The 22,445-nt window shown below is 36.0% G+C and overlaps 1 pseudogene; it reads left to right on the forward strand.

Annotated features, from left to right (window-relative positions):
* The first annotated feature begins 6,148 nt into the window (after nt 1–6,148).
* Nucleotides 6,149–22,316, forward strand: LOC112099280 (annotated as a pseudogene).
* The last annotated feature ends 129 nt before the right edge of the window (nt 22,317–22,445 follow it).

Below are 22,445 nucleotides of genomic sequence, written 5' to 3' on the forward strand. Positions count from 1 at the left end.
CAATTTAATGAAAGACACGGAATCAAAGATAATCATATATCAACTTGATAGATGCAAGCATAAATTTTGTCAAATATTAATCCTAACAATCAATAATGTATGACAGAATTGGTAAAAAGATTTAATAACATCCAACTAATCATATGAAACAAGAACTATAAACATTAATGAACATATGTAGGAAATTAATTAAATGAAAAGATAATTATTTTATTAAATAAGATTTCATTCTTAACCTCAGTATAAAAAAATTAGCTAGACATACTTAAATTGGGAGCAACAAAAGAAATAAAACTAGCCATAACTGCCGCTGCTGCCGCTCCTCTTCTCTAATGTCCAATGCTTCTTCCATTTGCGTCTCCGTGGCTTGCCTTTATATAATACGCAACTTGTCGGAATTCTTCTCAAATTATGATTGCTAGGAAACCGCATCTCATAAGCCAATATCCACGCCCATACACCAAATCGTTTTTATAATATTTCCTTATTAAAATTTGAAAGCTAGCCGCTCGTTTGACTTAAAAGCAAAAGGCCAACTAATAACGTCTTCTTTTAGAGCCTGGCACAGTGGCACATGCATTCCAAATTGCCAAATCTTTGTTTTCTAAATGCATACCCACCGTTCATTATTTGAAGAGAATAACTTCCGATTTGATCTTCTTGACTTTCATTAATTCTTAGCTGCATTTTTGTCTTCCAATTTAATCTTTATTGCTTCCCAAATTAAACTTCTTCATGTCCTTTTTTATCCATAATCTCCAATTAATTTCCTATTCAACAAAATAATTTAATTAATTAAAAATAACAAATAAAAATAACTAATAATTATGTAATTAAGGGCAAAAAATATATATATTATAGGCTTATAAACTTATCATTTCTTTTATGATCGCCGCTACTCAAACTGCCTAGTTCGTCATTTCTACAACTGAGTTTCTAATCAAGCTGTGATTGACTCATGTCAAAATTATCTCATGTCATATGAACAGGTCAAAAACTGTAAGAGGCATTTACTCAGAGAGGGAGGCTTTTGAATAATCTTTATTGTCGAGTAGACTTGCAACGACAGATCAAAAGCGGAGAGCGGCATTTTTTTATTTAAGTTGGCTTGTCGAAGCTAACTTAATTTTTAAGTTTGGTAGACTCAGATATATCTGTATCTTAAATAATTTACATAGAGAAAATTTCAAATTAGATATTAAGATTACTATCATGTAATTATATGTTTAAAATAAGGTGATGAACTTTTAAATTTTAACGGTGAGTTGAGCACCATCTTTATTTATTTAACTTCCCTAGAATCTTGTTGCTACAGTAGGTGTGCTTCTTGGAATAAAGCAAATTGGGGTTGTTTTGGAGTCCCAGGGGGGGGGGGGAGACACTGCAAGTGAAATGCAGCTATCTTTTTTTTTTTTTTTAATACTTCAAAAAATTTAGACAACTGGTTCGGTTTTGTAACCTTCATTGCTATTGGCGTAGTTGATTGACATCTATATCTTCTAATTTTTTTTCTCTGATTTTTCTTTACTATGAAATTTATTTTCTATTATAATTTAACACCTATTTGTTCTGTACTTAAGCATCATTTGCAATTCTTTGTATTAACATTAAACTGTAATTTAATATTTCTTTTCGGTACCTGCTTTGTTTTTGTTTTATCATTTTTTTGTATACTGTTCTTGTTTTATAATTGTTTTATATATCTTTCATTTGTACCAAATTTTTTATATACTGACTGTAATTGATGATATTTTCATGCATGAACTATGAACCTTTTCTTAAGAAAAGCAAAAGTATGAAACCAAATGCTTTCTTTTGTCTTCATTTTTTTGGTTATTACTCATGTCAATTGCCTTGTTGGGCGTATTTCGAGGCTTTGCAGAGCCTTAAAAGGTAACCAAATTTCCTTGAACTCTTTGTATTTGACCTTTGTTTATTGCTACAATGATTATGACAATAAATAACCATATATAAAACCTATTGTCTGAAAATTTATTTAAAAGTGTTGGAAAATTAAAATTAGCAAATCAGATACTTTTTCTTATTTTGCTTTGTATTATTGGATTTTGTATATGGATCTATTTGCTGCTGTTAGTTGTAACAATGTGATTTTGGTTCTGTTATTATCAGTTGTTTAGTTTATAATCTCTTTCATATTTTCATCTTTCATTTTAAATTGATGACATTTCAAGTGGACTACCTAGAGATGGCAGAAAAAAAAAATCCGGGTGATGTAAATTATAGAGGACATGCCAACTATATAATCTGTACATGAAACTAGAACCAATGAACCAAAACTACGAGCATTACATTAAACATGAAACTAATGATAACCTAAAATTACTTACCATCAAACAAGAGAAATTAGTCACTGAACATGAAACCTCTTCTTGCACTCGTTGATAATTATTTGAAAACTTAACCATTAAACTTGAATAATCAACCATTAAACATGAAACTAATGCCAACCTAAAAGCTTATGCAATAAACATGAAGCATATGATCATAAACTTGCAAGCATATAAATCATGCGAATCATGCTATAATAAATGTGAAATACTTCATCTTGAAGTAAGAACCATTAAGCATGAAATTAATCCTAACTTCAAACTTATTACAATAAACATGAAACTTAGGATCGTAAACCTACAACAATTTAATTAGGTATAATCAAGTATAATAAACATGAAAATAATACCATCAAACCTGATATTAGTACATTAAATATGAAACAAAATGTCTATTATTATGTTATTTTTTATTATTTCTATTAGAATAAATTTAATTATTTTATATATTATAATATTTTTTATTATTTAAGGGACAATCGGCTGCATATACCGGTTGGTCGCATTTATTTTTTTAATTTTATAATGTTGGCAGCCAAACATTTAAAGAGTTCTTTTTTTTTTATTACTTTGCATTTATCAGATACATGCATGTATATAGTAGCAAAGGCCTTGCGTTTGCACAAGTCTTGACAATTGACATTGATAATTTTTTAAGAAAACAAAATATTTAAATTGGTACAAGTTATAGAGAATCGAAATTTTGGACCGAAACCGAGCCGGTACCGGACCGATATACTTAATTAGACTGATGTATTCGGTTTTCGTTCGATTCTTAATTTATTTTGGTTCATTTCGGTTCTCTAAAATCTTGCAACAAATTGGACCGAAATTTTTGGTTTATTCTGACACCTAATCGACCACTAGGCTTTTGACCGAAGTGGTTGGGTTGCTGCCTTCACAAGCGTGAGAGCAGCGGTTCAAGCCCCTACAAAAGCATTGTGGGAGCTAAATATTTATAAACTCTTCTCACTTACGAAACACAAGTAGAGTAGGGACATCCCTCTTTTGTGAGGGTTATTTCGTCTGGGTATGTACTTCATAGAATTTAATGTAATAATGTAATAATGTAAGTCTCAGTTATATATATCTGATTATAAATATCAGTGTACCAGTTATTTTGTCTGGGTATGTACTTCATAGAATTTAATGTAATAATGTAATAATGTAAGTCTCAGTTATATATATCTGATTATAAATATCAGTGCACCAGTATTCAAAAAAAAAAACTGGTGCGTAACCAGTATTCAAAAAAAAAAAAAGACACCTAATTGATGCACACCCCTAAATAGGACACATTCAAAAATCTTGCAAAACATAATAAAGAGTAGAGCTAGTGAGACACCCATTTAAAATTCTTTAAAACTCCTCTTTCGTAAATTTACAAATTTGACCTCAACTAGAAAAATCAAATTAAACATGTATCATCCTTCTATCCACTCAAATAGGGTTAGTACTTGTAGGTGCTCAGAATTTTGAAAACTCTCAAAAGAGCCAGAGGCTAGTAGCTTAATTTTAAGCTTCAATGTGACTTTAATAGTCTGTTAATTGATATAATAAGCACTTTATATTTTCGATTTGTTGATTATTTTGATAACTTTTAAAAACTAATAGTTATATTTGAAAATAGTTCTCATTAACAAAGTACGTGAAAGTTTGAAATTAAGCTAGTGAAATTTCTACTAATTGCAATAAGAGATTATGGGGTTTTAATTATTTGTGGAATTAAAATGGGTGTATTTTGAAGTAGTGTGATTTTTAAATATTTTTAATGAAGTGTTTCTAGAAGAGAAATTTTACGAAGAGTTTAAAGGGGTGCTAATAGAAGTACTCCATAGTAAATATGGAAAATTGATATTCGTACCTTGTTTTTCATTTAAAGTAGTTAAACCGTAATGAAATTAAATTATTTTATTAATTAAAATGAGACGTTAGCCAATATTGTTAATCCAATTATTTTATTAATTAGTTTACTAACTATTCTCAACTGATGTGAGACAATTTCTTCTACACCCCTTATCATTTATCTCTTGATGAAAATTGAGAGATAAGATTAGTAACTATTCTCAAGTGATATGTCCTTTACACCCCTTGTCACAGGCAGGTTAGTCTTTTTTATTGATTCTCAATAAAATTGGTGGCTAAGACCTAGTGATTATTCTCAGCTGAATTGGAATAATAATGTAATATCCTCAAACCTCTTGTCACAAGGGTGCCAATCTTTTTGCATAGTGCTAATCAAGTGGGAAGGTATCATGGGTGTAGTCATGCATAAGTCTTTATACTAGTCTTTGTCAGGTGGAAAGATAATGTGGGCACACTGGCATACAAATCTTTTTGGAATGGCTGGGTTAGGTGTATTAAGTTTCAACTTGACCTAACCCAACCAGCGGCGGCCTCTACTTTTTCAGTGTTTGCGTTATTAGAATGGACTTCCATATATGATTACTCATCTAATAATCTAACCAATAATAAATTTGATCTTTTTTAATAGAAATTATTATTAAAATGTTTGTTCAGTTTTAGTTGAATTGATCGGCACCACTCTCACAATATCTAACTATTTCAGGGGTGGCAATTTAGGTTGGGATTTATTTACTCGATTCGATTTGATACGAACTAAATGGGATTGGCTTTGAAAAAAATATTTCATTTAATAAATGAGTGAGTTCAATTCAATTCGCTAATTTAACGAATCAAATATCGGTTTGGACATTGATTCGTTTATTTATCTAAGATTTGTTTAACAAATGAGTCATAACAAATCGAATACGATCTATTCATTTAAAATTTATTTATTATTCGTTTAACTAAACTACTTATTTATCCTTAAATGATAATAAGTTTGTATTTTATAGGATTTTAAATTTGTGGTTTTTTATTTTTTTACTTAATTTTTGTTTATTAAATATATTTTTGTAAACGAATTCATATTCAATTTGATTCATCATGTATTTGTTATATGATCAACGATTAGTAAATGAATTGAATTGAATATTCGTTTACTAAATAAATCGAACCCAAATCCAAAGATTTCAATTCGTTTAACAAACAAATCAAATTTGAATCAACTGAATTTTGACATAGTTCATTTATGATTCGATTCGAATTCAATTTATTTATTCATTTTGTTGTCCCTAACTATTTAGACTATAGCATTTTTCAAAAAACAAAAAAAGTAAATAAATAAATCTTCTATTCTAATACATGTCACATTACGAATATTAACGGACATCATGTACATGGAAATATAAGGTTGATTCGCTAACGGATTTGACTTTTATGTTGAACTTCATGAGTTGGGCTTAAAGTAAGGTCCAAAAGGGAAAACTTTGGTGCATATGCCTAATGCTCTATCAAGTGAGACCCCCAATATAGAATTTTGCATGTTTTATTTTCTTTTAGCATAAACATCGGTTCTTATGCATGTGCTAGCTATAGATTGATTACATTGAACGATATATAGGTTTATTACACAAAAACAGAAGTCATTAACGTTCCAATTATAAATTAACTAATTAAGAACTGGCGTCACATTAAAAAATGAAGGCGAATGCTGAGTCCTAAAAATAAAGAGAATAAAAAGTAGAAAGCAAAGACAGCGAAGTCCGCGGTTCTCCTTTGAAGTGAAAACTAGGCCGAACCGTGTTGGTTCCTTGTATAAAAACTTGACCCAACACGGCGACGTATGCTGGCATTCTGAATGTAGCCTCCTTTTAAGAAACCTACTCTGAATCCATTTCTCTTTTTGAGACTCTTTTCTGTTGTTTTCTTTTTAACATCTCAGTGGACTGATGACAATGTCGTCAACGGCAGAGGAAGCGAGCTACATGTCCGAGAGAGATGAAGGTCTTATACTGTTATACATGCATACATACATACATACATACATACATACATACATACATACATATATATTTATGTGTGTGTGTGTTTTAATTCTTTTTCAGCTAATTTCTTCATTTTATTTCTTGATTTAGTGCCTGTTTGGTATGGCTTATTTAAGAGGCATAAGTGTTTATTTAATCGCATAAACACTTTTTAAATTTTTTTATAGTATTTGGTTATTTTTTTAGTAGAGTTTTTTTAGCTTAAATAAGTTAATTTACCCCTACTAGCAAAAGCCCAAAATTTGAGTTTTTGGGAGTAGAGATTAGAAAGCTTTTCCAAAAAATATATAATATAAAAAATATCACACAGTTTAATGGTTCAAAAGTATTTTTTTTATTGACAACCAAACACCTAATGACTTTTTGTCCAAAAGCTCTATTGGTATAAGCTCTACTGCTATAAGTTCTACTGTTATAAGCTCTATTTAATAAGCTGTACCAAACGGAACCTTATACTTCTGTTTCATGTTTACTTTAATTACCATGAAGTTCTTATTCATTTTCAGCTAGTCCCATTTCATGATGATTTAAGGAGAAATTGAGAATTTCCTACCATCAAGATCCAAGATAATATGAAATAGAAAAATGCTAAAGAGACATAGAACTGATAAACGCAGAACACAAACAATGATAAATCGGTACTGTTTTACCGTATTTGTAATTAAATGAGTAAAAACACCAGTTATCGATATTTTGTGTTTAGTATATTTTTCTATTTAAATATTGGTATTTATGAAATATTATTTTCATACATTCTTAGGTGATGTTTGGTTGGGAGGAGAAAATGAAGGAGAGAAAAGTAATTTAAATTCTCTTTTAATTTCCATTGTTTGGTTTGACAAAATATATAAGAATTTAATTTCCATTAAAATTTAATATCCATTATGATATAAAATTTGAATTCCACACTAAGTAATGAAGAATTTAAATTCCTCTTATGTTAGAAACTAAAGTTTCTAAAATTAGCCTTCAACTTTTTAACTTGTTTAATGCCATTATTAATTATTATTTATAATTTTATTTAATTGATTTAATATTATAAATGGACCTCCTCCGGAAAGTCGTCGGACCACTGTCAAACTTTGCTGGACTGCTGCCAGACTTTCGCTGAACTTCACCGGAAAGTAGCCGGACCACCACCGGACGTCACTGGACTTTCGTCGGAAAGTCGCTGAACCTCTGCCGCCGGCCACCGGACCGTAATTTTATATATATATTATTACTAATATAAATAGTTTAATATTTAAGGTAAATGATAAATTTTTCTAAAGAAAAAAATTATAATTTATTTCCTTATTAAATTTTATATCAAATCAAACAACAAAATTTAATTTCGCTACTCTTCTCCCTTTCTCTCCATTCCACTCTTTTCCTCTCCTCCCTTTTCTTCAAACCAAACATGGCCTTATAGCTATCATCTTTACAAACTGAATTAGCTGAGACCCACGTAAACATCATTTACCTTATGATGTTTACATCTAATCAATCCCTTAGTATCACTTAATTAAGCAGCCAACTTAGATTATACAAGTTGTTTGTAAATTGTTTGTGAGTTGCGATTGTGGTAACCTCATTTGTCGTTGTCCACATATACATTTGATAAATTAAGAATCCGATGCTCATATATGTGCATGCATATCATTTGTAGGAGGGACATTTGCACTCTATTCATTAATTTTCCGGTATATAAAGGTGGGATTGATTCCAAATGTTCAGCCGGAGGACAAGGAGCTATCGAATTATAGCCTTGACACAGGGGCAACCACTGAGACTAAACGAGCTCAAAATATTAAACATTTTTTGGAGAACCATCAAACTGCCAAAATCTTACTTTTCCTTTTAATAATCCTTGGAACTTCAATGGTCAGTGGAGATGGTATTCTCACTCCATGCATTTCAGTTCTTTCCGCTGTCGGCGGCATCAAGGCACTAGGCCAAGGTACCTAATTATTCTATGTACATATAATACTGGTGGCGAAAATTAAGATTTTGATTCAATTGCAGCCATCAGTGGATCTAGAAAAATAATTCTTCGGGGGCTAAATTAGAAAATAGTAGAATATAAAAATTAAAACTTTTGATATAGAAAATATATGCTAATGTGTTTGTGATTGTTCTTGATGCATTTTCATATTTTGAAAATGTTATGAAATAGACTTATTATCAATATAATTAAATATATCATTTCTACAACTAAACTATCATTCATCCCTTTTGATTATAGAGATGATTCTTCATGAATTTCATTGTTGAAAATGTTCTCTCTACTATTGCTATGTAAATTGGAAGAATTAATCCTAATTTTTGAAATAGAAAAATATTTTGGATGGTAGAATATTATTATTATTATTAATTGCAGTGTAGGCTTTTATAATTCTTATGAGTTAAAGTTTAATTTTATGGGTTTATAAATATGAAAATTATCTTAATAGATTTAACGGAGCTAATTAAAAACTCAAAATAATTTTTCTTTTATTCTTAGAATTTTTTTATCTCTTTTGACCAGCCCTGCTAGTCATATGCTGGATCTGTCTCTGGTAGCCATAATGTAGAAACTATATAAATGAGTTGAGTAAGCTATAACATAAAATCATTAAAATTGAGAGCGCTAAAATGAGGATGAAAACAAGAAAATTGTGTACATAAAAACTAGATACGTGAGGCTAAAATAAGGGGTGAAAATTTTGCAATTCCACTGCACTTTTAAAAAATAATTACAAAAAGGTCTCTTTATTTTTAAAAATTTCAAATAAAGAAGAATTCAGAAGAATTAATGACTTAAATCTATCTTAATTTATTTTGTTGTGACTTAGATTTTTTTATTATATTTGACTAATAAGATTGATTTAACCTAAATTTAAATTGACTATTTTATCCTTAAAGGGTAAAAATACCAAAAATTTAATTTAGCTTCAACAATTTTTTAATATTATACAAAATTCATTGTTTCTAAATAGTTAATTCTAATTCAATAGTATGATTATTAATTTTTAATTAAACAAACATAATGTCTTTATGAGAAAATACTCATTAAATTATTAAGCTGTCAAATTTATGTCATTTACATGTAAAATATTGAAAATAATTAGATTTCTTTTAAGAAGTTAGATTATAAGTCACAAAATTAAGTACCTAAAGTATTAGATATAAGAACACATATTTTTTCAGGCGTCATTTTATGTCATAAAGCAAAATAATAAAAATAGAACTCTATTAAAGCTACTTTAATAGTAAAAAAAACTAAGTAAGAAAAAAATATAAGAATGGTTTAATTGATTAATTACATTTTTTTTTGTTGATTTGTATTTATTAGAAAAAATATGTATTTATTGTAAATATTTTTTAAAAGTGGGGTGGGTTTACAAAAATAATGGGGTGAAAATATCCCACCCGTAAAATAAATGTGTACAATTTCAATCTAGTCCCTTTTTTCTCTGATTTATTTTTTCCATGTTGCATCACGGTGCAAATGCTGTGACGTCAATTTTGGTAGCAATCTTGATATTGCTTTTCTACGTTCAAAGATTTGGCACAGATAAAGTGGGTGCCTCGTTTGCTCTCATTATCCTCGTATGGTTTCCATTTTTGTTTATGATTGGCCTTTACGACTTGTTCAAATATGACGCTACTGCTTTACGAGCTTTGAATCCATGGTATATTATGAAATACTTTATTCAAAATGGAAAGAATGCATGGATTTCCCTTGGTGGAGTTGTCATGTGCATTACTAGCCCTGAAGCTATGTTTGTTGATCTTGGTCACTTCAGTGTTTGTTCAATTCAGATTAGTTTCAGTGGAATTGTGTTTCTAGCATTACTCTCAACTTATTGTCGCCAAGTGTCACCACCTTAGGCTGGATGGGCCGAGTGTCGCAGCTTGGCTGGTGGCCTTGTGCCAAGTCTGGGCTGCAAGATGGGAGTGCTTGTGGTGAGCACGAAAGTAAGGCAAGTCTGACTCGTGGGTTGGGGCACGGCAGCGAGTGTGCTCTATGGGATAAGCGCGGGGGAGCGCGACAATAGCCAACGCAAGAGCATGTGTGGGTGGCGTAGGGGTGCGCGACAACATTAGACGCAAGAGCGTGGGTGGGTGGCACACGCAACATCTCGCAAGCATGTGAGCACATGGGTGCGCGAGTGCTAGGCACTGGACGCACAAGTGCAAGGCGCGCGGACGTGGGGCGTATGGACGCGCAGGGTGCGTAAGCGCTGGGCGCAGCAACGCATGAGCGTGGCATTATGGCGTGTGAGCATGGGGTGCTGCAGCACGAAGCATGCGTGCTGGCCGAGTTTTGGATAGCGAGCGAGGTGGCATGAAACTAAACCAAAGGCTGCGAAATGGGCCCTAACAATAAGCATGAGTGGGAGACATGGCCTTGGGATGCATGGCTAGAAATATGGGGACATGGAGAGTGGGTACCGGCTGTTACACACCAAGAGAGTGGGCAGCGGCGGTTACGCCCCACAACCTCCTTATTTCTAGGCTTATGTGCAGCGGTTGCCTTGTTCCTTGGGAGAGTGGAAGAGTGGAGATGTGCTTCCTTGTACATGCTTGGTGGGTTCCTAGTTTTGTGGGAAATAAATTAAGGTAGCTCAAGGGCAACGCGCCACCTCGCTTTAGCAAATGAGGGTGTCATTTGCAATATGTATATCTAGTGAAAGTGGGCATGTGTTTTGGGATGGCAATTTTGGGTGAGAGTGACATCTTCTAAGCACACATAGCTTTTTGTTAGGTTGTAACTTTTCTTATTGAGGAAAATAGAAAAGTTGGAGGCTGGTGTCTCTATAAAACTAGACTTGTGCGTGTTGGTTTCTCTTTTGTTGAAGCGAAAAATCCTGGGGTGCGCATTTAGCACATAACCTCCATTGGTGTTGTTGAGTAGCTGGTCGAGCGAGGCTGGACGCCATCACAGGCTTGCCGCATCTTGAGAAAAGCCATGTGACAACTGGTATCAGAGCCTAAGGTTTGGGTTTAGGATTCTTTAATAAATGTCAGAGGAAACAACGAGGGATAGGTTGGCTAAATTGGAAGTTGTGGTCGGGAACTTACCGCCTAATTCGGATAATATGGCGATCACGATGGAAGTTACTTCAGTGGAATTAGCAAATCTAAGACTTGCTTATGATGGATTAGCAAAGGATGTTGCTAAAAAGATTGGGTCGGTATTTGACGACGTTGCTTCTTTGGCAAGGGAACTAAGGGTTAGCATCGGGGCGCCTGAGAATTATGTGGGTTTGCTGAAGCGTGCGGTTAGCAACACATCATTGCAATCGGAGGCAGGGCCTGAGAAGACACTACTACAAAAATGGGCTTTACTGATACTAATTTAGTGTCAGTAATTACTTTTCCTGACACTTATTAATTGTGTCAATGATGCTCAAGCCAGAACACACTGACACTAATTTTTAGTGTCAGTGATTATTGTGTCAGTAATTAGTGTCACTATAGTATCACCTAAATAATGACACGATGGTGTTAGTATTTGATGATATTATTTATACGTCAGTGATTTATGTGACTATAGTATCAAGAGCACACTGATTCAATAACATCAAAAGTTATTATTGTCATTTTAAATATTTAGTGTTAATATTTAATGATATTATGCTACTTTTGGTTAATAGTATATTTTTATTTCCTACTTGTTTTACAATCAAAATAAAACTCAAAATATATTAAATATACCAAATCTCACAACACAATTCATATAATAAACATCCCAATACATCACTTACATTAATATAATTTAACTACATCATTGTCTGGAAAAGAAAAATATAGGTACCAGATTGAGTTTCGACCAGTTCTAAACAACAGAATACAAAATTAAGTTTCATCAAACATTAACCTACAAAATTAAGCAGAAGAATGTCACTGAATATCCACACATGACTTCATTTTTTTCCCACCTACAAGTACATAAAATCAATTAGTACACCTCAAAAAATAAGTCTTGGAATTTGGAAACAATATATAAAGTGCAATAATTTTTCCAGTGCACTAATATTAATTTGAAAGAATTTTTGTTTTCAAAAATTACATGGCATGCTTATCTAATGAAAACCTTATAATTAACAATGACCATATGTATTAATTTGAAAGCATTCAACTTACAAGTAATCCTGATCAATCTTAAATTGTTGGAATGTCCTCTAGTTGACCAGCAACTGATGCTCCACCTATAAATTAGAGAGACATTTATAAGAAACTGTGGCAATCTTAAACAAAGAAATGCAAATTTCAAAACTGTGTATAAAGAAAATCACATAAATCTAGTAGTGCATTCTGCATATTACATAATCATCTGGAAGCTGGTTCTGCCCAATCAAATGTTCATCACTTAATTAATCTAGAGAAATCAAAATTAAAAGATAAAAAATAAAAATCTAGCCACTTAATTAAAAAATGTTCATCACTTAATTAATAAGTTGTAGTTGGCAAAACAAAATATAACATTTAATCATTAAATATTATCCAAGTCCAACCCAACAAAATAAAATCAAGGAGCATTAACAGAGGTCAACTAGCTCCTACCGCCCTGGGCTTATTTTTTACAGTTTCTTGTGATTATACTTGTTACAACTACCATCTCATAGTTATTGAAGAGGTCACTTTAGATTCGGAAGGAGAGGGGAAAAAGTCAAAATTAGACCATAGTGATGGGACTGGGAATTAAGATCAAGTAAAGAAAATTAGGCATAATTATTGTAAAAAAATAAAAGACCATCAAAACATAGCAGACATACAGAGATCACCAACAGCAAGCATGGATATGAAATTAAAACAACTAAACAAAAAGTTAATTATTTTAGTAAGTAGACTGAACTAACCATATGCTTCTTGCCACTATAATAACTATAAGAACCTGACAGTAATGAACACCAAAGCTTGTGATTTTCTCTAGCCAGGAGCCCACCTGCACTGAAGTCCATAGGTACAACAATATCCAAAATAATAATAAAAGCCATGATGGAGTTTTAAAAAGTTCATAATTCGGTATTAGAACAATTGATGGATAAACTTAAAAATTTGAAGTACACCAGTCAGTTTGAAGTACTTCATACAGCTTTCATATATAAAATATAAATGTGAAATAACATGTTCACAGTGAAGACCAGTCAGCTGCTGGAGAAACTATTGCCTTACTTTACATATACAGAGCATCCCATGCTCATTATCATGGAATGTCCCAATTCCCCATTCTTTTATTCCAAAACAAACCAACAATGCAAGACATGCAAATTGAGACGTGAAATGAAAAATACATCAAACTAATAAGCTTCAGAAGTTTACCCAAATCAATAAGCAAATGGCACAAAACACAACATTAGCAGGTAGCCTGCTAGACGTGCATGCTATTCTACTACACTAAAACATTAACATTAAAAGTCACAACCAGTTGAAAAAGAACTACGAGCACACAACTGCAGAAGTTCTCCAGCAAAAGATCAGGGAACGCTTACAATGAAACTGGCCCCCAGTTATATACATCCATCCATCTGGAGGTGGAACCCACAACCTCAACCATCAAATGGTCCAGGTGGCAAGATCCACCCTCAGTCCCCCACCCCCCCTTCAAAGCTGATCACGCAGAAAACCCATAACGCTAACTAAACTTTTAAAACAAATAAAAAGAGATTTCATCAAACACTAACCCACCACCACAAGCCATGAAAGTGACAGCAACAAGCAAGCCATTAAACCAAAGCATGTACCACCATCCACATCATCACGTGTCATGTCAAAGCCACAAAAATTTAACACTGAGTTACAGTTTAATTTGATGACGCATGTTCTTGGAAGCCTCCCAAACACTAGCTAGTGCCTCAACATTTGCCAACAGTGCTTTGTTTCACATTCTTTCTTGTGCCATCCCGGGCTGGACTGAAGCAAACAGGAAGGTATTCATCACATGGAAAGTCAAAACTCCGAAAGTGCTTCACCAGCTCCTCCTTTCCTTATATAATAATAAAAAGCACTTTTTATTATTTCCCGATAAGACTTTACACAAGTACAGATCAAAGCTTTTGTTCTCAATCTTAAAACATATCACATAAAGTTCAAACAAAAAAGAGGGCCAACTCCTAACACAATCCACCAATAAACTCCCCATTAAACTTCCATCGTACTATGGAATGAAAAATTGCTGCAAACTCCAAAATAAAAAGGCTCAACAGAGAACAAAAACAAGAACTTATTAAGGCGATTCAGGCAAGACAACTACTACACAAACCCTAAAAATGGAGTTGCTTACCTTCTTCAGGGGATGCGGGGCAAATTAAATTATTACAGTATTACTCACAACTCAATTAATTTGAGTATTTGACTAATCTAATTCAGACAAAAAATTAATGAAAAAATTAAAAAGTGGAATCTCAACTCACTGTCTCAGGTGCCCGGCGCGATAGCTACGGCTGAACGCGGCTGCAACGGCAATAATTTAGACTGGAGGGTGAGATGGTGACTAGAGACGGAGAAAGTGAGAGCGACTAAACGAGCGTGAAAGAGAGGGGTTGCCGCTGCTGTGTGTGCCTTTAGAGAGAGAGTGAAAGCGAGTGAGCTACTGCAGTGTGTGGTGTGACCTGCTGGGCTGCCGCCGCGCGGGCTGCGCGTGCCTTTGTCATCGTGCGTGCTGGTAAGGCCTTAGAGAGGGGCTGCCGCTGGTTAGTGCTTAGGGAGAGTTAGAGATTTAGGCACTTGGAATTTTAGGGATTTGGATTTTAGTTTGTTTGAGAGGGAACAAATTTTGGTGGAGGGAGATAAAAAATTTTGTGTTAAATTATAGCAAAGGGTTTGTAGTTAATTATATACGGTTTAACCAAACAAAGAAAATATGCACACAAGTGGTTTGTAGTTTGAAATTAAAATTTTAACTTCGGAGATATTGAGTTCGAGTCCAAGTAAAAACATAATTAGAATTATATTTGTTTTTATCACTGATACTAAAGTATCAGTAATTACTGAGTTTTATGCTACTGACGCCTTAGTACCAGTGATTTATGATACATATTTGTTAAATGGAAAAAATGATCCAAATGTATACCATTACTGACACTTTTTACGAAGTGTCAGTAAAGGTCATTTTTGTAGTAGTGAGATTAATGTGCCCGAACCAAAGCCATTTGGTGGCACGCACTATGCCAAAGTGTTGGAGAACATCCCATGGGATGTGGAGCAGTACTTCAAGGCTGCTAGGGTACCCGAAGATGAGCAAGCTTCAATTGCTAGCATGTATCTAGTTAGGGATGCAAAACTCTGGTGGCAAAGTAGGCTTAAGGAGGATGCCGAAGCACAGAGACAACCTATCAAAAGTAGGGAGTCACTCAAGGGAGAATTAAAGGGTCAATTCTTGCTAGGCAACGCGAGATGGATTGCGTGGGAGAACTTGAAAAAGCTCGAGCAAACTGGTTCTGTCCGAGACTATGTCAAGGAGTTTAGTTCTTTGATGCTTGACATAAAGAACATGTCCGATGAAGACAAGCTTTTTAACTTCATCTCAGGGTTGCAGCCATGGGCGCAAACTGAATTGCGGAGGCAAGTGGTGCGAGACTTACCTTCTAAGCGTGATGGCCGGAGAAACAAGGGTGTCTCAAAGAAATCCAAATCGGGAGATTCACAAGAAAAGAAAGACTTAGGGTGCTTCATTTGTGACGGTCCACACAGGGCAAAGGATTGCCCAAAACGCGACAAGATCAATGCCATGGTTAAGAAGACTGAAGTGGCACTGTCAGTGGCCGAAGCAAGTACTTCGCGGATGAACCCATTACAGTTGATGAATGCTTTAAGGGAGGAAGTCGTGGACAATAATACCAACCAAGGGCCTATGGTGTCAATCGTATAGGTAAACGGGCATGAAGTGCAAGCCATGCTTGATACGGAAGCCATGGCTAACTTCCCAGCGTCGCATAAGGTGTCGCGCTTGGGATTGGAAGTGATCGCGGTAGGCAACAAGGTGAAAGTTGTCAATGCTGCGAGTGTGGGTGTTTAAGGGTGACCATTTGTTCCTTGAGGGTTGGAGCATGGGAAAAACATGTGAAACTTACTGTTATGCCTCTTGATGATTTTGACTTAATTCTTGGAATGGAGTTTTTTATTGCTGCTATGATACATGCGATGCCTTATCGAAAGTGTATCATTGTCATGGGCTTGGAGACGCCGTGTATTGTACTATGCCAATTTCAAGTTCATGGCAGATAAGAACCATCACTTTAATCTGCAAAACAATTTGCGAAAGGGTTGAACAAGAAAGAGGACTCATTCTTGGCTGCGTTGATTGAGTTAAAATCGAATCAGGTTGTGGTGGTGCCTAATGAATACACAGAGGCGTTGAACGAGTTTGCAGATGTAATGCCGCCGGAGCTCCCACGAACCCTTCCACCTAGACGTGTTGTAGATCATTGGATTGATCTGGAACTTGGTGCAAGACCCTCTGCACAATCTCTCTACCAGATGGCGCCTTCGAAGTTGGCAGAACTTTAGAAGCAATTGGATGAGTTGCTGGATGTGGGGTTCATTCAACCATCTAAGGCACCTTATGGAGCGCCGGCATTGTTTCAAAAGGACAAAGATGGCTCGATGCATATGTGCGTGGACTACCGTGCCCTAACAAAGTGACGATTAAAAACAAGTATCCGGTCCCCAATATTGCGGATTTGTTTGATTGCTTAGGTAGAGCATCTTACTTCACGAAGTTGGACTTCAGGTTAGGATATTGGCAAGTACGAATTACGGAAGGTGACGAAGCAAAAATAGCTTGCGTAACTCGGTACTGGTCATATGAGTTCTTGGTGATGCCTTTCGGACTCACTAATGCACCTGCAACATTCTGCAATTTGATGAATGATGTTCTTTATGAGTACTTGGATCGCTTTGTGGTGGTGTATCTCGACGATATAGTCGTTTACAGTGAGTCTTTAGCGGATCATCTTGATAACCTTAGGTTGGTGTTCTCACGGTTATGAGAGCACAAATTGTTTGTGAAGAAAGAGAAATGCGAGTTTTGTCACCGGGAAGTGATGTTCTTGGGGCATTGGGTGAGCCAAAGTAGGATTCGCATGGATAAGAGGAAGGTTAAGGCAATTATTGACTGACCTGTACCTACGAAGGTGGCTGAACTTCGATCGTTTCTTGGGTTAGCTAACTACTACCGCAAGTTTATTGAGGGGTACTCGAAGAAAGTGAGTGCATTGGCAGACTTGTTAAAGAAAGATTGCAAGTGGGAATATACAGAAACATGTCAGCAAGCTAGCGTTCGAGAAACTCAAATTGGTTGTAGCTTCGGAGCCGGTGCTCAAACTACCTGACTTCAGTTTGCTGTCTGGGGTGCATACGGACATGTCGGATAGGCCATTGGCGGCCTGCTTGTTCAAGAGGGCCATCTGATTGCTTTCAAGACTCAGAAGCTAAAGGGTACAAAACAACGGTACTCGGCACATGAAAAAAAGATAACGGAAATAGTGCATTGCCTAGGCATATGGAGGCACTACTTATTCGATACGGTTTTTTCTATTGTTACTGATAATGTGGCTAACACTTATTTTAAGACAAAAAAAAAGCTATCACCAAAGCAAGCAACGTGGAACAATTTCTAGGCGAATATGATTTCATGTGGGTACATAGGCCTGAGGCAAAACCAAGTGGCAGATGATCTCAGCTGCAAGGAAGTTGAGGCGTATGTGGCCGCCTTGACTACCGTGACAACAGATTTTCTTAATAGACTTAAGCAGCAAGCAAAGGAAGATCCTAGCTACTGACAACTCCGCGAGAAGATCAAACAGGGCTTGATACGAAGATATTGGGTCGAGGATGACCTATTTATGCACGTGGTGGGCGTACGTATGTTCCTTCGGGAGGGGACTTACGGAGGATTTTGTTGCAGGAGACACATGATCCTTAATGGGCCGGACATCCGGGGGTGGAAAGGATGATGGCACTGCTGGAGCGTTCATATTACTGCCCAAACATTGAAGATGACGTGCGGTTATATGTCAAAAATTGTCTAGGACATGCGGTTATACGTCAAAACTTGTCTTGTTTGTCAACTAGATAAGACGGAGAAGATGAAGCCAGCGGGACTACTGCAACCGTTACCAAATTTTGAGAGACCTTGGCAATCCGTTTCGATGGATTTCATTTTGGGGATGGCTAAAGCAGAAGGGCATAAATCGATCCTTGTGGTGGCTGATCGATTATCGAAATACGCGGTATTTATGCTTGCACCTCATGCTTGCCCAGAGGACAAGGCAGCGGAATTGTTCTTTAAGCATGTGGTGAAATATTTTGGTGTTCCAGAAGATATCATTAATGATCGAGATGCTCGATTCACTGGGAGGTTTTGGACAATGCTTTTCAATATAATGAGACAGATTTGAAGTTTTCTACTGCCAATCATCCCTAGACGGATGGACAAACGGAGAGGGTGAATGCACTGCTAGAAGAATATTTGCAGCACTATGTGACAACAAGCCAAAAGAACTGGGTAGACTTGCTGGATGTGGCTTAGTTTTGCTACAACACCTATCGTTCTTCAGCAACGGGGATAAGCCCAGCGGAGCTGGTTATGGGGCAGCAACCGTTGACTCTTCAAGAGGTGGCAAAGTAGCATACGGGAGGGAAATGCCTTGCTGCATACCGGTTCACGCGAGACAAGCAGGAAATGATCGAGGAAGCCATTGACAGCTTGGCCAAGGCGTCGCAGCGAATGAAAAAGTATGCAGATGCGGGGAGGAGGCCATTAGAGTTTAATGCGGGTGACAAGGTGTTGCTCAAGTTGACGCTACAAATTTGGAAGAACATCAGTAATAAAATATTACATCGTGGGTTAGTGCCGAAATATGATGGGCCATTTGAGGTGGTCAAAAGGGTGGGTCAAGTGGCGTATCGGTTACGGCTACCCGAAAGGTTGAAGATCCATCATACATTTCACGTGAGTTTCCTTAAGCCTTTCAGTGAAGACTTGGCTGATAAGGAGCGCCAACAAGCTAAGCGTGCTCCACTGGTGATTTGGAAACAATATGACAAGGAAGTGGAGAAAATCCTTGATCATATAACGATGAGGTAGAGTAAAAAGAATCAGAGAACGAAGTATCTGATTCAATGGAAGGGCGGCAGCGAAGCGAATGCTAGCTGGGAGAAGAAGATTTCATTATGGCAGTTCAAAAATGAGGTTAAGACATACATGGACTCCCAACTAACGAGGACGTCGGGCTCTTCTGGTGGGGAGGTTTGTCACCACCTTAGGCTGGATGGGCCGAGTGTCGCGGCTTGGCTTGTGGCCTTGTGCCAAGTCTGGGCGGCAAGATGGGCGTGCTTGTGGTGAGCACGAAAGCAAGGCAAGTCTTACGCATGGGCTGGGGCGCGACAGCGAGTGTGCGCCGTGGGATAAGCACAGGGGCGTAAGAGCGTGCGTGGGTGGCATGCGCGGGTATCGCGCGCAACATCTCGCAAGCATGTGGGCACATGGGCGCGCGAGCGCTAGGCACTGGACGCACAAGTGCAAGGCGCGCAAACGTGGGGTGCATGGACGCGCAGGGCACTGGGCCCAACAGCGCGTTACGCCACACAACCTCTTTATTTCTAGGCTTATGGGCAACAGTTGCCTTGTTCCTTGGGGAGTTAAGATTTGCTCCCATGTACATGCTTAGTGGGTGCCTAGTTTTGTGGGAAATGAATTGAGATGGCGCGAGGGCAGCGCGCCACGTTGCCTTAGCAAATGGGGGTGTCATTTGCAATGTGTATATCTAGTGAAAGTGGGCATGTGTTTTGGGATGGCAATTTTGGTATAGAGTGACATCCTCTAAGCACACATAGCTTCTTGCTAGGTTGTAACTTTTCTTATTGAGGGAAATAGAAAAGTTAAAGGCCTGTGTCTCCGTAAAACTAGACTTGTGCATGTTGGTTTCTCTTTTGTTGAAGCGAAAAATCCTGGGGTGCGCATTTAGCACATAACCTCCATTGGTGTTGTTGAGTGGCTAGTCGAGCGAGGCTTGACGCCGTCACAGGCTTGCCGCATCTTGAGAAAAGCCGTGTGACACAAACCATCATACCTCTACAAAAAGCCTGGCGATGTGAGTGATACTTTTTACTTCACAATTCTGAGTAAGTTATCTCTTAAACAATATATTTCACGTTCTCAATAATGTTGGTTGGGTAACTTCAGCACTTGTGTCTCAACTGACATAATAGCTTATTTGTATAATATAATGTTAAATATGAGTGATGTTATGTTTACTTACTTGTGATATAAGGTATGTATCTCAATTAATTTGTCATCAAGAGATATTTATCATTTCAAATAAAAATGATGAGGCTTAGTGATTATCTACCACTTGAGCCAATCCGATAGTGACATATCATTTACCACATTAATTGGGATACAAATTAAGTATCCCAACTAAGGTAGCGTTTGTTTCTTTATTTAAAATCTAAATGGGTCTGAATTTTTTAAAGTCTAAATGGCTCTCAATACGAATATTTAAATGACATGTTTCTTTTTCTTTTTTAAATATCTGAATATAAGTGACATCTTACTTATTTGTAAATAAAAAACATCTTAAATATAATTATTTGATATTTATATCATTGTTAAGAAAAAAAAAGATTAGGTTCTATAGTTTAGAAAATAAGTATATTTTATATATAGAGATTTTTTATTTTTTTTTATCTCATTCAGACTTTTTTCCTTTTAGATAAAAAGTCAAAAGTTTATTTTTTCTATTCAAATGTAAATATCTGAAAATTAAATATAAATTATAAAAAATAAATAAATAAATTTTAAAAAATCAAATTAATAAAATTTTAGATTTCAGACGTTTAACTAACAATATTATTAATTAAATATTTATAATTAACTTGATGTGTCAAATACAAATAAGCTGGCACATGAATTGAGAGCAGACGGTTGAATGTAACTGAACTAACAATTTAGTTTGATGTTGAGCAGGTCCCATGTACCGGCCCACATTTGTGATAGCTGTACTTGCTGCGATTATTGCTAGCCAAGCTATGATATCAGGAGCATTTGCAATTATTGCTCAATCGTTGAGTCTTGGTTGTTTCCCGAGGGTCAAAGTTGTTCATACTTCACCTAAGCATGAGGGTCAGGTCTACATACCCGAAATTAACTACCTTATTATGATTTGCTGTGTCATAGTCACTGTGAGCTTCAAGAACACCGAACACATCAGCAATGCATATGGAATTGCTGTGGTTGATGTCATGGTTATTACAACGTTAATGGTTACACTTATAATGCTTGTTGTCTGGAAGACAGATTTGGTGGATTAAGACATTCTTTGTGGTCTTTGCCTTCATAGAGTTGATGTCTTTTACATCAGTCCTCTACAAATTTGTACAAGGTGGGTATCTTCCAATAGCTTTTTCCTTATTCGTCATGATTATTATGGGAATTTGGCATTATGTTCACAAACAAAGATTTGTTTACGAGCTTAACAACAAGATCTCTAGTGATTACGTGAGTTATTTAGTGGCGAATCCAGATGTAAATTGAGTGCCAGGAATGGGACTTTTGTACTCAGAACTTGTCCAGGGTATCCCTCCAATATTCTCTCATTTCATTGCCAACATTCCATCCATTCATTCAGTTCTAGTTTTTGTCTCAATCAAGTCCTTTCCAATTTGTAAAGTCATTTTAGAGGAACGTTTCTTGTTCAGAAGAGTGGAACCAAGGGACCTGAGGATGTACCGGTGTGTTGTTAGATACGGATACAAAGATAAGATTGAGGAATCTGATGAGTTTGAGAGGCAGTTGGTGGAAAACTTGAAAGATTTCATTTGGCATGAACATTTGATGAGTGCAACTGCTGAACAATTGAGGAGTGGTGGTAGTGGCGATCTTGGAGCCCAGGAGGAGATTCAGTTTGTGCAGATAGCCAAGGACAAAGGTGTTGTTTATCTCTTGGGGGAAGCAGAGGTGGTGGCTAAGCCCAATTCTTCAATGTTTAAGAAAATTGTTGTCAATTATGCCCGCAGCTTTCTTCGGAAAAATTTCAGGCAAGGAGAGAGATTTTTGGCCATCCCCCAAAGCAGGGTTCTCAGAGTTGGAATGACTTATGAGGTATGATGAATAGTTTAGCTCAATGTTAATTTCTGAAATTAATCATGTTCATATGCTGTGACTTTGCTAGTCCAATAAAAAAACAATTGTAGTTCTTATGATCGATAATGCTACCCCTTTTCAAACATGGCTACA

This window comes from Citrus clementina, unplaced genomic scaffold (assembly GCF_000493195.1).
Source record: "Citrus clementina cultivar Clemenules unplaced genomic scaffold, Citrus_clementina_v1.0 scaffold_9, whole genome shotgun sequence".
In the NCBI taxonomy this organism is placed as follows: Eukaryota; Viridiplantae; Streptophyta; class Magnoliopsida; order Sapindales; family Rutaceae; genus Citrus; species Citrus x clementina.